We start from the raw sequence: 13691 nt of genomic DNA, 5'->3' as shown, positions 1-13691 counted from the left end.
GTCTTTTGGTGCTACACCTCTGAAGATGCCAGCCACAGCTGCTGGCGAAACGTCAGGAACTACAGTGCCAAGACCACGGCCATGCAGCCTGGAAAATCCACAACAACCATCGTTCTCCGGCCGTGAAAGCCTTTGACAATGCATTATTATTATTATTTGGAAAGAACTCAAAAGTGATTAGGGGTAGGAGAGGAATTGAGAGGAGGCACAGATAAAAAGCAGAATGTTAGATTATACCTATGGAAAATAAACCGTCCATTTGAGGAAGGCAAGTAGATGCCTTTCCTCCTTTTTTATTGAGAGAAAAAGAACAAAAACTTGGGGTTTGATCTACCATACAATGGAATAAATATGAGAAGTTTGTATTGTACAGAGATGAAGAGTTGGGGACTCCATGGATTTGCTTTCTTGCCTGTATTGTAGGCCCATTTTCCATTGACTTACTGGGAAGGGGGAGCGGAACTCACCACGTGGTAAAGACTCCAGCCTTCCCTGCGCATATGAACGCAAGTTGAAAAAAATTTATCCTGCTGTCTTAGTAACGTGAATAACCAATCAGTTATATGGTAACAAACCTTAGCACATGGTAAACTGATCATCTGTATTGGCTCGGTGTGTAGTTTGGGGAAGTGGGGGAAGGGCAGGAGGATTAGAGGAAAGAAGGCCAAATCTTCACTGATGCCCTAAGTTCATACTAAGGATTTGCTTCGTTTCATTCTGCATTTTAGTCATTTACTTAAATTTCCCAGGAGCGAAGTATGGTTCATGAACCGCAGCCTGACCATCTCTCACTCTCTTTCTCTTTGTTCACTCATCCATCTATCCATTATTCGATCTGCGGACTTGGCGGGTGGGGGGGGGGGATTGGCAAAACCACCTTCCTTTAGTGCTGCACGAGCCTTAGATTTTTAGTTGCTTTTGCAGTCTGTTTTTTCTCTCCCTCACTTCATTTTCATCGATATTCTTTTAATAAAAGCTTTTGAGGGCACAGGAGCACCTACCTGCATGCCGTATACTAAATCAAAAGCTGGCACTGATCTTGTAAAGAAGAGGTGGCACTGGCTTTCATGGCAGGGGGGGACGACGACTTTGTGTGGAGAAGTCGTTTCTCTGAGAACTGGTGGCTTTTATATCTCCCTCATGGAGAGATACATCACATGAAATGGACCGTTTTTCGACATTGTCTGAAGAATGGCAGCTCTCAGAATCCTTGTGCAGCTCAAGATATAATTAGGGGCAATGTCTTTATATATATATATATATATATATATATATATATATATATATATATATATATATATATATATATATATATATATATATATATATATATATATATATATATATATATATATATATATATATATATATATATTACAGGACTTTTTCTGTGAAAAGAGGTGGTGGAACTCAGAACTGCACAATGATGTCACTTTCGGTCAGCTGGAACAAGGAGGAAATTTTTTAAAGTTTAAATTGCCCTCCGTGAAAATGGTCACATGGCCTGTGGCCCCGCCCCCTGATCTCCCCCCTGCCCCCTAAACTCCCCTCTGTCTGGAGATCTGGGGGCGGGGCCACCGGCCATGTGACCATTTTCAAGAGGTGCCGGAACTCCGTTCCACCACGTTCCAGCTGGAAAAAAGCCCTGTGTGTGTGTGTGTGTGTGTGTGTGTGTGTGTGTGTGTGTGTACACACACATACATATAACCGTTTTTAAAAAAGCTTAAAAGATCTGCTTGTCAAATCCCAGCAATAATTTTCCAGTGGCTGCCTTTTCTTTCTTTACCCCTGCTCTCCCTTCCTTTTTTCAGCTTCCTAATATTTCTGCCTGAACTCTTTCACGACAGAAGCAAATGAAAATTACACCGTGGTTTTTAGGTCTCTGTTCCTTGATTTTTGCTTGTCATGTCATGAACTTCTCTGGAGCAGTGAAATGGCAGCCCATCTCCCAGAAAGCTCCAGACAGATTTCCAAAGTTGTCTTGTTAACAGCTTGTCAGAAACCTACATTTCAGTCTCACTGAGTTTATATCATGCAAAGAGAGAGAGAGGTTGCAGGAAATTATGATTTTTACAGGTTCTGACATTTTTCTAAAGAACTGGAGTGCTCAAGGCTGCTCTTGCTCAACACCCCCCCCTCCCCCTTGCCTCGCTTAACAGACTGTGCTGTTTGGGGTAATATTCCGTGTTTGCAGCAACCGAACATCAGAGTAACGTTCAGTTTTTCTCCCTTTAAACATGTTCTTTGAATTATTTAAGGTGTTTTGATGTAGGCTAGAATTTGTAACAAAGTCCTCCAGCTTTTATCCTAACAAAAAAAAAATCAAAAAGGTTGGGGTTCCCCCCCCCCTCAGTTGCTTTTCTGTCTACTCCCCCCTCCCCAATTCCTTTCCTCCTTTTCCTCCCTCCTCTTTCTGCTTTTAATAGATCCTAGGTTGAAGCATCAGGGGACTTCCTTTTATGTTGTACAGCATGAAATGACTTAGTCAGGGCCATCCTGATTAATTTATGAAGACTAAGGAAGAGAGGAGAGGAGAAGAGGGGCTGGAAGGGGGGGGCTGGGGAATAAAGCAGCCCTGGGGGAATTGACCCTAAGCTGTAGCAAATGAACTCGGTTTTGTGGAATGAAAAGAGACTTTTAAATAGTATTTTGAAAGTATTGGCTCCTTGACCCACCAAGGTAACTTAGCCTATCAGGAGACAGCTGCGGGGTGGGGGGTGGGGATAAATTTATACAGTCCAGCAAAGCTAGTTTAAGAGAAAACACTTGGCCTTTTTTATGCTTAAAAACCAACATAGATTGCAGGATTAATGTGCTTCGAGGGGAAGGGGTGATGCCTTCATTTCCCTCACAGTTACAAACACTCGCTTCTCTCAGCTTTCACGTGACAGCTGTCGGTCACTTAACAAAATGTCCTCCCCAACAGGGGCTCCCCTCAGACCTCGCCAGCCTGCGCCAGTCTTACAATGCATCATTGCCCCTCCAAATTAGTTATAGCGCTCTGGGCTACCATCAGTTGCCACTGATAATACTCTTGTGCTGTGCTTCCCCCTTCTCCATACAGAAAATAGTGGAGTAGCATGGTATGACCTCCCTTTCCCAGACAAATGCTGAGCAAAAGGAGAGGGGGGGGGGAGAGAAATGAGAAAAGAAATTGCTGCCCCGGGGCTCAGTCTGTTTCTTACAGCTTTACCCTCCCTTGCCCACCCCCCTTAGCATTTGGAAGCCTGAGCTGGTCTAGCCGTGGGGAGGCCCCTGGACTCATTTCATCAAGCTGTCGAAGAGCTAGTGGAGCTAAGAGGGCTCTCTCCTGCCTGGGGCAAGTTCAAGTCAACATTCGATTTCCTCTTTTCTTCCTTTATGTCTCTCCTCTCCCCCTCCCCACCCGCTGCCCACCTCTTGGCCAGTTTCTTTGCTTCTCCCTGAGCTGCAGCAGCTCACGGTTTCTTGCCAGCAGGAAAAGGGCTTGAGGGACCTTATAAAGGACACAGTGGCAAAATTGCTGCAATAAATCAGTTACCCCCTCAGACACTTGGCGGTAGCTTAATGTTTTGGCAGTTTCTTCCGTGTGTAAGCCTCAGGTCCCATTAGCGGGCTTTTCTGTCAGCCTGGCTCATGATAAAACTCCTTCCTCCCATCTTCTTAAGCAACATCGCTGTGGTGCCAAAGGGGGAATGGGGGGCACATCCCACTCAAATACATATGTAACCACACTCTCACACACACCTTTTGTGTTTGTTTATTGGAGGGGGAACATTCTGAAGGGCCATTATTAAAAGGATGTGCCGCGAGCCATGTCTCGTGAGTCACTCCCTTGTCATTAGTTCATGAGTAGTTCAACAGTAGCTCCTGAGGGAAAAAAGCTTTATATATTTCCTTTATGGGCCACTGAAGGCAGCATCCAGAGGGCCAGCCATGTTAGTCTGTGGCACAAAAAATAAGCAGGAATCGAGTGGAGCTTTAAGGTCTAACAAAACTTTATTTCAGCATAAGCTTTCATGGACTAGAGCCCACTTTTTCAGATGTGAAAGCTTGTGCTGAAATAAAGTGTTGTTAGTCTTTAAGATGTTACAGACCTCCAGTTTATTTCTGAAGATAGCATAGAATTTTCCAGTATACATGAGTTAATGTTTGGGCAGAAATGTGTGTAATATGGAGACAAATATTCTGACTGGGCCAGTGGAGGGGGGTAGGAAAATACTAGTCCCCTAACTTTAAATTCTATAGACCTAAACCATAGCCCAAATGTATTTTGTCATCTCCTCTAATTATCATTATGAAAGCAATGTCCATATAACTGCCCTGAAGAAAGAAGATTGAATGTCTGAATCTGCTCCCAAGACTGATGGTTTGAACCTTCCAGACAAAGAATCTGAATCCTCTTTTCCAACAACATACAAGTGCCCCAAAGTGTTTGATGCCCATTAATGGACCCTGGCTTGTTCTCCTCCACTGAGAAGCCATCGCTCAGATCCAAGTGTATCTGCAGCTTAGAAGCAGAGCTAGAGGGGCTGGCACTTGGAGCATATGTCTTTGAACCAAAGCTCTAGGTATACTGTTTCCAATTAATGCATTACTGCTAAAGGGGTAGGTTTGGGCAGTCTTCAGGACTATTTAACAGTGCAATCCCAAGAAGAAGTACTCCTGTTTAAGCCCATTGATTTCACTTGAGTATAGAGATAGGCACAAACTGAAATATGAACCAAAATTCGTGAGGAACTAGGCCAGTTCGTGGTTCGTCAGATCCCATTTCTGACGAACTGCCACGAACTTTTGCTGGTTCGTTTGGTTCATTTTTCAGTTCATCACTGCAGAAAGCATGGCGCTGATCAATCAGTTTCCTAGGCAACAGGGGATGGACTTCCTGCATATTTTCTGCTGACCTGGAAGTGACCTTCTGCTGACCCGGAAGTGGTGATTTGCTGGCCCGGACGTGACATTGTCACGAACTAAAATGAACCGATTTGTGAACCGGGGCAAGGTTCATGAAAGTTCGTGATTTGTGGTTCATGAAATGTGACAAACCATGAATCACATTATTCTTTTTTTTCTGGTTCATGCCCATCTCTACTGGAGTACTTCTTCTAAGGATTGTGCCTTAAGAGTACTCTTCTATATTGTGACTTGCTGCTCTCTGGGAGCTTTCCTAAGTCTTGTAGATCTGCCTCCATAATGCTGCTGCTTCCTGCTGCGGATGGTTTCCATGTTGCTCCAAGTGCATCACCTGGCTCTGTGTACTCTGATAGGCAAGTTGGCTGTCAAGAACATGAAACCTGCCCCGCCCTTCTCCACTGAGAAACCATTGCTCAGCTTGAATATGTCTGCAGTTAACAGGCCGGGCAAGTATCAGAAAGCTCTGAGCCCTGGTGTCTTTGGATTTAATCATTAAACACTAGGTCTGATCGTGTATGCCTATTTGAGAGCGTGTGTGTGTGTGTGTGTGTTGTGTGTGTGTGTGTGTGTGTGTGTGTTGAAAACCATTGCTCGCCTGCTCTGCTTTAGATGTAATTTTGTTCATGGACTTGGAATGCCAGTTGCTGAGTGATGTGCTCTGGACTGGAGCCCCTTCTTCCCAGATTATCAGTCGTGAATGTGCTGTGATTGAAACGGGGAGAAACTTGCATCATGCTGCCTTTAACTAAAACACATGATGGAAAACCTTCTGATATCTAAATACGCCTCAGAAATCCCAATACTTCTGTTGGCCCACCTATCATATTTTCCCCGCCTTTCTCCTTTTCCCAAGAAGCTCAGGTTGGTGTACATGGGTCCAATGGCACCGGAAAGATGAACTATATTTATTTGAATGTCAGCTTTTCTGAGTCAAGGGTCGCTTCTTCTGAGTTATTGAAATAAATCCTGCAGCCATTGCAAGACAACTGCTCCTTACATCACCCTGTTATCAGCATCACAATTAGGCAGTTTTCTGTGAATCTGACCAAAGTTCATGACCTTTAAGAAGAAAAGGGAGAAATATTTACTGCAAGCCTCTGCCCTGCAGGGAAACTAAATAAATGACATATTTAGGGACTGGTAACACCAAGCCAGGTCCATCTATCTTAGAAGCATACAACTAACAATTGCTCTTTAGGATCGCAGCAGAAAAAGGTGTTTTCTAGAACTTGTACTAAGACACAGTACAATCCTAAACAGAATTACTCCTGTCTTAAGTCCATGGGTTTAGACTAGAGTAACTCAGTTTAGGATTTCACTGATAAAATAGAGTATCAGCCACTGAGCCACAGCCCCTGGTTTAATTTTTGTTCTTTTGGACTTCTCTTTAGATACAGTTGCCTTTAAATCCAGTAGGTCAAATTAATATGATTTAAAAATTAGTTTTAAATATTGAGTAATTAGAAACAACTTAAAAATATGTTAAAATCATGGATCTTCTTGAAAATTAAGGACACTTGGGAGTTACAGTGACAAAAGCAACCAAGTATTAAATTTAAGCCTGGGATTATTTTCTGTGTTTTAGATTTCTTGCACCTGTTACTTTTTAGAAATTTTAACTTCAAGACTTATTTCATTAAATATGTTTGCCAGTCTGTAGCCCAACTCTCTGGGGTTAAAATTCATACACACACAAATGCATATACACACAAAGACATTTCTGGCCCATTTAACTACCCTCTTTAACCACAGGCTTATTTGTCAAGTCTCTTCCAAAGAGCGATGGTCCAGTCCAGAGTATAGCTTGGATCTCTATCTCCTAGCAGGATTAGATTTGCTTTCATTAGAAACCAATGCAAAGGAAGCCAAATCCACAAAGTCTTGTTTGTTTGGGATTTTTTTCCTCTTTTTTTTTCCAATTTACATTCCCCTGGCAGGATTCAGGCTTAAACCTGTCTCTGCCCCAAACTGTTTTACAAAAAAAAAAAAATGGGGCAATTAGGGTCTGCTTTGCAAACATTCTTGGTGGAATTAAGAGGCAATTGGCACAACTGTAGCCAGTAATCCCTTTACAAGCCTTTATGAACACAACACAATAGGCTGTTTACAGATTTACTTATAGACCAGGAGTGTTAACAGGCCTGTAGGAAAATTCAGGTAATTGAGGCTTTTGTCTTTCAGTGAGCCCCCATAGCTGTCAACGGGTTGCCATTCCTCACATTTCTTTAGCTGTGTATTTTGACAAGGGCTTTTGTCCCATTGACAACAGCTGCGTGGGAGGTGAAGATCTGGAGAGGTTTTTTTTTTTTTTTAAAGCACACACCCCTTAAATTCCTCCATGGTTGACATTCTGTAGAGAAAGGCTGTGTGTGCTAACTTGTTGTATGGCTTAAAACAGAAAATTTCAGCCTGAGGCATTTTCTTGTATTTAAAAAAAAACCCTTTTGAAGATGCTCTTTCTCTGCTTTTGGGCATAGATTTAGAACTATTAATATTACTTCTCTCCTTCAGAGAAAAGAGTGTTTACAGAGAGCCAGTTTGGCGTAGTGGTTAAAAGCGGCAGGACTCTAATCTGGAGAACCAGGTTTGATTCCTCACTCCTCCACTTGAAGCCAGCTGGGTGACCTTGGGTCAGTCACAGCTCTTTCAGAGCTCTCTCAGCCCCACCCACCTCACAGGGTGATTGTCGTGAGGATAATAATATGCTTTGTAAACTGCTCTGAGTGGGTAAAGGGCAGTATATAAATCAAATGTTGTTGTTGTTATACTTTAATGTTTAGAATTTTCTCAAGTTTGCTTGAAAGATTATATGTCATGATATTTAAAAGGACTCAGTTTGCAAAATGCAAATCGATTAATGCTGCATTCACATGTCATAAAGCCAAAGGGTAGTTTGATCAAACCAGGGTTAGTTATAATGTCTGAGTATAGATAGTCCAATCAACCAAAATTTGCCAGTTTATACCAAACCAGGGTTTCAAACTACGGTTTGTAGCTGGCTTGCTAACCAGAGTTTGTACTAATTGTGGTTTGTTGTGAGGTCTGAGTTCACAAACACTTGCATAGTTTATGATGACATCTTAATACAAGACTTAAGTAACAGTTTCCCTGAAGTTGTAGGGCTGTTTGTGTTCCCAGTTCTATTAAATCCAAAATCTTACTGAATGGTATCTACTGAAAGTGAGCACATACACATGTCATGTTTGATGAAAATCCATTGAATTTTACAACTCATAGATTAACTTCATCTGTGGCAAGTACTGTATCTGTACACATTATGATTTTTCTGATTAGAATGTTGGCATATAATTCTCCCACATACATAAGAACAGCGATGTATATATGATGGTTAAAAATATCCCTGATCCTGAAGAGCTCATATGAATCCTATTTAAATGCAAGTTTAAAGTTAGAAGCAACATTTGTTTGTGTCCTCAAAAAGTTTTTGGGCTGGTTTTCCATTATAAATGACCATGAAAGCAGAAAACAATCAATTCTGTTCCCTTGATCAAGGATTGAGAATCTCTGAAAGCATTTCACGTTTGGAATTTCAAGCTTTAGTAGATTAGTATTGAACACCCATGATCTATGTGTTATGAAAATAAATAGGAGCAGATTGAAAAACTGGTGATCAGTACATAATTGCATAAGAAAAAAAAAAAGAAACAAGAAGTACTCCACCCTTGGCGGGGGGCCGAGGATGGGAGCAGGAGATCCCCTGCTCCCACTGGGGGGCCTGGGATCCATAAGTTCTCTCGCCTTTTTAGGGCTGCACTGTTTGCAGCAGCTTAGATGACTAACAGTTCGATGCTATTTCAGGTGGGTAGCCATTTTGGTCTGCAGTAAAAGAGCAAAATTCAGGTCCAAGTAAACTTGGGCCCAACTAAAGGCCAACGAATTGGGTTCAGGTCCAACTAAAGGCCAACTAAATTTCCACGGTATGAGCTTTTGAGAGTCAGCCCTGCCTTTGTCAGGTTGACACTGAGAGATCTCTGTCTTTTGGTGCTACACCTCTGAAGATGCCAGCCACAGCTGCTGGCGAAACGTCAGGAACTACAGTGCCAAGACCACGGCAATACAGCCCGGAAAACCTACAACAACCATCGTTCTCCGGCCATGAAAGCCTTCGACAATACATTGGAGTAACTCTGTTTAGGATTGCACTGTTAAACTGAGCCATGGAATTCTCCAGATCATTGGGGGCGGGCGGGGGTTGTCTCTCTTTTTTTTTTACATTACCATTCCCTCAGGAACTTGCAGTTGCTACTATAGTTCTAAAGGAAGAATAAATCCACCTTCCTCTGTTTTGTTTACCTGTTTATGATGCAGCTTTGTTTCCTACCTGTTTTTTTTTAAAAAATAGATCTTCTAGCTAGCCTCAACATAATCAAATGTTTCAGCTCATTTTCCCAACTGAGAGTTTCTGATAAATGAGATCTGTATTAATCTAAGGAACATTCTGGTTCTTTCATTTTATCAGCACAGATTATAGCATAATGGTTAAGTGGTTGGGCTGTGAATCAGCATTCTGCTTATTCGACTTGCACTACAGCCATGAGCTCAGCAGGTGGCCTTGGGTACACCACTCCTCTCATCCCCAGCTGTATTGTGAGGATAACAACAACACTGACTTTGTTCACTGCTCTGAGTGTGGCATTAATCTCTCCAGAAGGGTGGTATATAAGCATGTTGTTGTTGTTGTTGTTGTTGTTGTTGTTCTGTGCTGTAATGTGTACAAGCAGCCTCTAGGAGGCAGCTTTCTGCTTTGCATGTTCTTCAGCCTGGGCCCTTTAGGGTTCCCGTAGCAAACTGATGGCTGCTGAGGCTGGACCGAGAGGCTGACTAGAAATGCAGGCTGAGCCCGACTGAGAGCTGAATAAAAAACTGTTTGTTGTATATAAAGCTGGTGTGTCATGGTCAGGGCTTTTTTTCTGGGAAAAGAGGTGGTGGAATTCAGTGGTGGAACTCAGGACCACACAATGACGTTACTTTGGGTCAACTGGAACAAGGGGGGAGTTTTTTAAAGTTTAAATTGTCCTCGGCGAAAATGGTCACATGGCCGGTGGCCCCGCCCCCTGATCTCCACACAGAGGGGAGTTTAGATTGCCCTCTGCACCGCTTGGCGGCATGGAAGGCAATCTAAATTCCCCTCAGTCTGGATATCAGGGGGCGGGGCCACAGGCCCCATGGCCATTTTTAAGAGGTGCCGGAACTCCATTCCACTGCATTCGCTGAAAAAAAGCCCTGGTCATGGTGTTCAACATTCTGGATGACTCTGATTCAGATAAAGCCTGATTCAGATATATGCATGCACTTAAGAAGCCCCGCGCTTCTAGTTAGCTTTCCTATATCAAATTGTTTCACTACTAGCAAGAAGTACACCACGAATAATATTTTAGGTTCCTTACTGGGTATAGTACACAAGTAATACTATCGGAACCTCTGCTTCCATTTTAAGCCTTTATTATTGAAACATGATTATTAAATATTCTTAATATTAGCTCGATCGACAGAAAACCATACATCCGCTATAACTACATAGATCATTAAAAAAGAGCAATTATCTGAGTCCAAGAAAGTATCTTACCCAAAGATAAGCAGGTCACAGGCAAGGAGCCCCGTCTGGGAAGAGGCTCCAGATCAATTCAGCTTCACATACGTATAGAGTTTCAGAGTCATCTCCTAAGGATAACTAACCGTTCTGCTTCAAAAGGCCTCATGTTCTTTGCTAACTAATTATCTTACAACTTCAAACACCAGCCAAGGTTATCTATATTGGAAACATGTTGCTAAAGTATATAAAAATTGTTAGTTCTTTTTTGCGACATGTTCTCTTAACAAAGTCTGTGACAAATTAGTGATTAGAAGTTTCTCGTACATATGAATAACTTTTGGCCCTCAACCAATACACCAGTCCTTCAATTGTATCTCTACTTCTGTGAAGTTAGACATTCTTGTCATTCTCAGACACTCTTTTCATCTGGGCCTCAACACGTTGTATCTGTTGATACGGGTTATATGGCTCTTCTAATCTGCACAAGGCCATATAGCTGTGTTACTCCTTTGTTTCATGCCTCTTTCCAAGGTTGTTCTATTCTATGCCTGTAGATGCCTTTTGTGGCATGTCTGTGGGACCAGGGCTAGCCATATTTCTTCTATGATTTTCGTGTTAAAATCCAGCAACAGTTCTCTTATATTTCTAGCTATATCCATAACAAAGTAGTTACACATGTTAGTTTTATAGCTAAAAAATATGGCAACCTTGGAAGAATGACAGGTGAAACTGATATGCAAATAATTGGCCAGAAGTTATATTGTAGTGCTGTAGCATAGCAGCGAAGATACCTTGGCTACACATCGCTAATTCTCCCGATGGAATCTCCACTCTGCCATGAATTTACTAGGTGACTTTAAACAAGCTGGTCTCTCTCTCAACCTCAGCACCTAACCAGAGGTGACATTTTAACACATACACAGTTACAGATGACTTGTAAGTCCTGTTTCCATTTGGTTGTACCCAGGGCTTTTTTTCTGGGAAAAGAGGTGATGGAAATCAGTGGGTTGCCCTCGGAGAAAATGGTCACATGGCTGGTGGCCCCGCTCCCTGATCTCCAGACAGAGGGGAGTTGAGATTGCCCTCTGCACCACTGGAGCGGTGCAGAGGACAATCTCAACTCCCCTCTGTCTGGAGATCAGGGGGCGGGGCCACCAGACATGTGACCATTTTCAAGAGGTTCCGGAACTCCGTTCCACCGCGTTCCAGCTGGAAAAAAAGCCCTGGTTTTACCCCCACTGGGATAGAAGGAAATGACTTTTACCTTGGTGGAGAGAAATACATTGGCATGATCCCGCTGCTTGAGAAGAACAGCAGGGGAGGGGAGAGAAGAAAGCAGAGGGGGAAGGATGGCTTGCAGAGGAGGGCGAGAAAGGGAAGAGGACAAGGGGAGGGCAATGATGTTAGTGGAGGTGTACCTGCTGAGAGGACTAAGTGCTACCGCTATTGTTGCCTTCTCCAGGTATGTCCTCTGCCGCCTCTATTCACTTTCTCACTCTCATTTCTTGCCCCGCTTTGAGGCAGTTTTAGGGGAGTACTGCCCATGCAGCATCCTTTCTTCCCATCCATGGTTCACCTTTCTCCACTTCTTCCCCAGCCCCTTTTCTCCTTGCAGTAAGATTTTGGGGGTTTCCCCACTTCTTTCTAAGCTGCAAAATCATGTCTCCTTTTTAAAAAAATCCCTGCAAAGGTGAAAGGATTTTCCATCTGCATCAGATCAAGGACCTCCACGGGTCGTGACTTACCTGTCAGTGTACATGTGGAAAAGATTGCACCTCTTTAGGCCCTGAGCTCCCACCTGCAATTCGAGAGTAATAATATTTCCCTGCCTTAGAGGGGTTTTATAACAATGGCTTTGAACCCTTGAAAGCATTGCGTAAATACTGCTATTCTGGGGAGGAACAAATGGTCTTTGAGTTCATGTCTATCTAAAGCGGTGTCTGAAATGGTCTTTGGCCAAGAATCGGAGTGGATGTCAAAGCCTCTTCCCATTGATCACTGGTGCCGTGATGGCGAAATTCAAAGTCAACTAGTTCATAGCCTCTGTCTAAAATAATGCAACTTGAGAAGAAACTGTCAGTGGGCAGCTGACACAATCTACTGTAATATATACTTCAGAGAAGATAAGATACCCTGTTTAATGCAGAACCCCCTGCTGTTTGGAGGTCATTTTCTGCCCGTGCAAAAGGGCCCCAACGGCTTCATTTTAAAAACATTTTGCAATGGTAATGCTTTCTTATCTCCAGCTGGTGAGATCTATGCATCCCTAAACAATCCAAGGTGTCATTATCTTCCCATATGCACAGCTGAAAACAGAATCACTTCATTTTCAGAGTCGGCAAGCATGTTCATTGTAATACTACTGAAGCGCACAGTTTTTCCCCTTCTCCTCCTCCATAATCATGACCATTTTCCCTAGAAAACATTATCACAATCTGTGATGTAAGATTTTTAACTCTGCAAGAGCCATTGGGCTACAGATCAAAGAGCACAGCTCTTTTCTACAGAATCTAGAGAGACCTCACATTTATTTGCACTCGGATAGTGGTCTGAATGCTGTTGGCGTTCAGCAAGACTAAGAGCGGAACTACAAGTGACAAAAGGCACAGGCTGGACACTTGTCTGCTTCCCTCAAGTTTTGGCGGGAAATGTAGGCAGCTTGGCGGAATGTTGGACAAGTGACAGTTGAAATGTCCGTTGGACAGCCGTTGGAGAGCCAAGCTGCAAGACTAGGATGCCTACATTTCCCATCAACACTTGAGGGAAGCTGACAAGTGTCCAACCTGTGCCTTTTGTTACTTGTAGTTCCGCTCTAAGCTTAGCAAGTGTCTGGCTGGGGAGGCTGTCTGGGGAGGGGGGCCTGTGCATGTAACCCACAGAGATCCAAATAAGCTCCGCCCTCCAAGCCATCTACCCTTCTGTACCCTCTGCAGAGATTCCGCTTGCAGCTGAAAATTGATAGATCTATCCTATATGAATATTCGAATCCCTTTTAAAGCCACTTGAGGATGAAACTGCTATTATTTATTATTTATTAGATTTGTAATCCGCTCTTCCCGCCAGGCAGGCTCAGAAACATGCATAAAAACAATACAATATATACATATTCACAGTTAAAATAAGCTTATATAGAATATAAAACAGTATCCAAGACGGGTAGCACTAGCAGTACAACAACCTTCTCTAGTGGCCCTATAGCGCAACCTGCACCTTATCATCCTGAGTCCCAGGTGGCAGATGACGA

General features: G+C 43.0%; 1 protein-coding gene across 16 annotated transcripts in view; it reads left to right on the top strand.

Annotated features, from left to right (window-relative positions):
• The window catches only part of FBRSL1 (fibrosin like 1), a 910549-nt gene that overhangs the window by 589521 nt on the left and 307337 nt on the right, over positions 1-13691 (top strand). The window lies entirely within an intron of this gene.

The sequence above is a fragment of the Eublepharis macularius genome, chromosome 13 (assembly GCF_028583425.1).
Source record: "Eublepharis macularius isolate TG4126 chromosome 13, MPM_Emac_v1.0, whole genome shotgun sequence".
NCBI lineage: Eukaryota > Metazoa > Chordata > Lepidosauria > Squamata > Eublepharidae > Eublepharis > Eublepharis macularius.
Note: the sequence above shows the minus strand (reverse complement) of the source record. Positions and strands in the feature narration are given on the sequence as shown.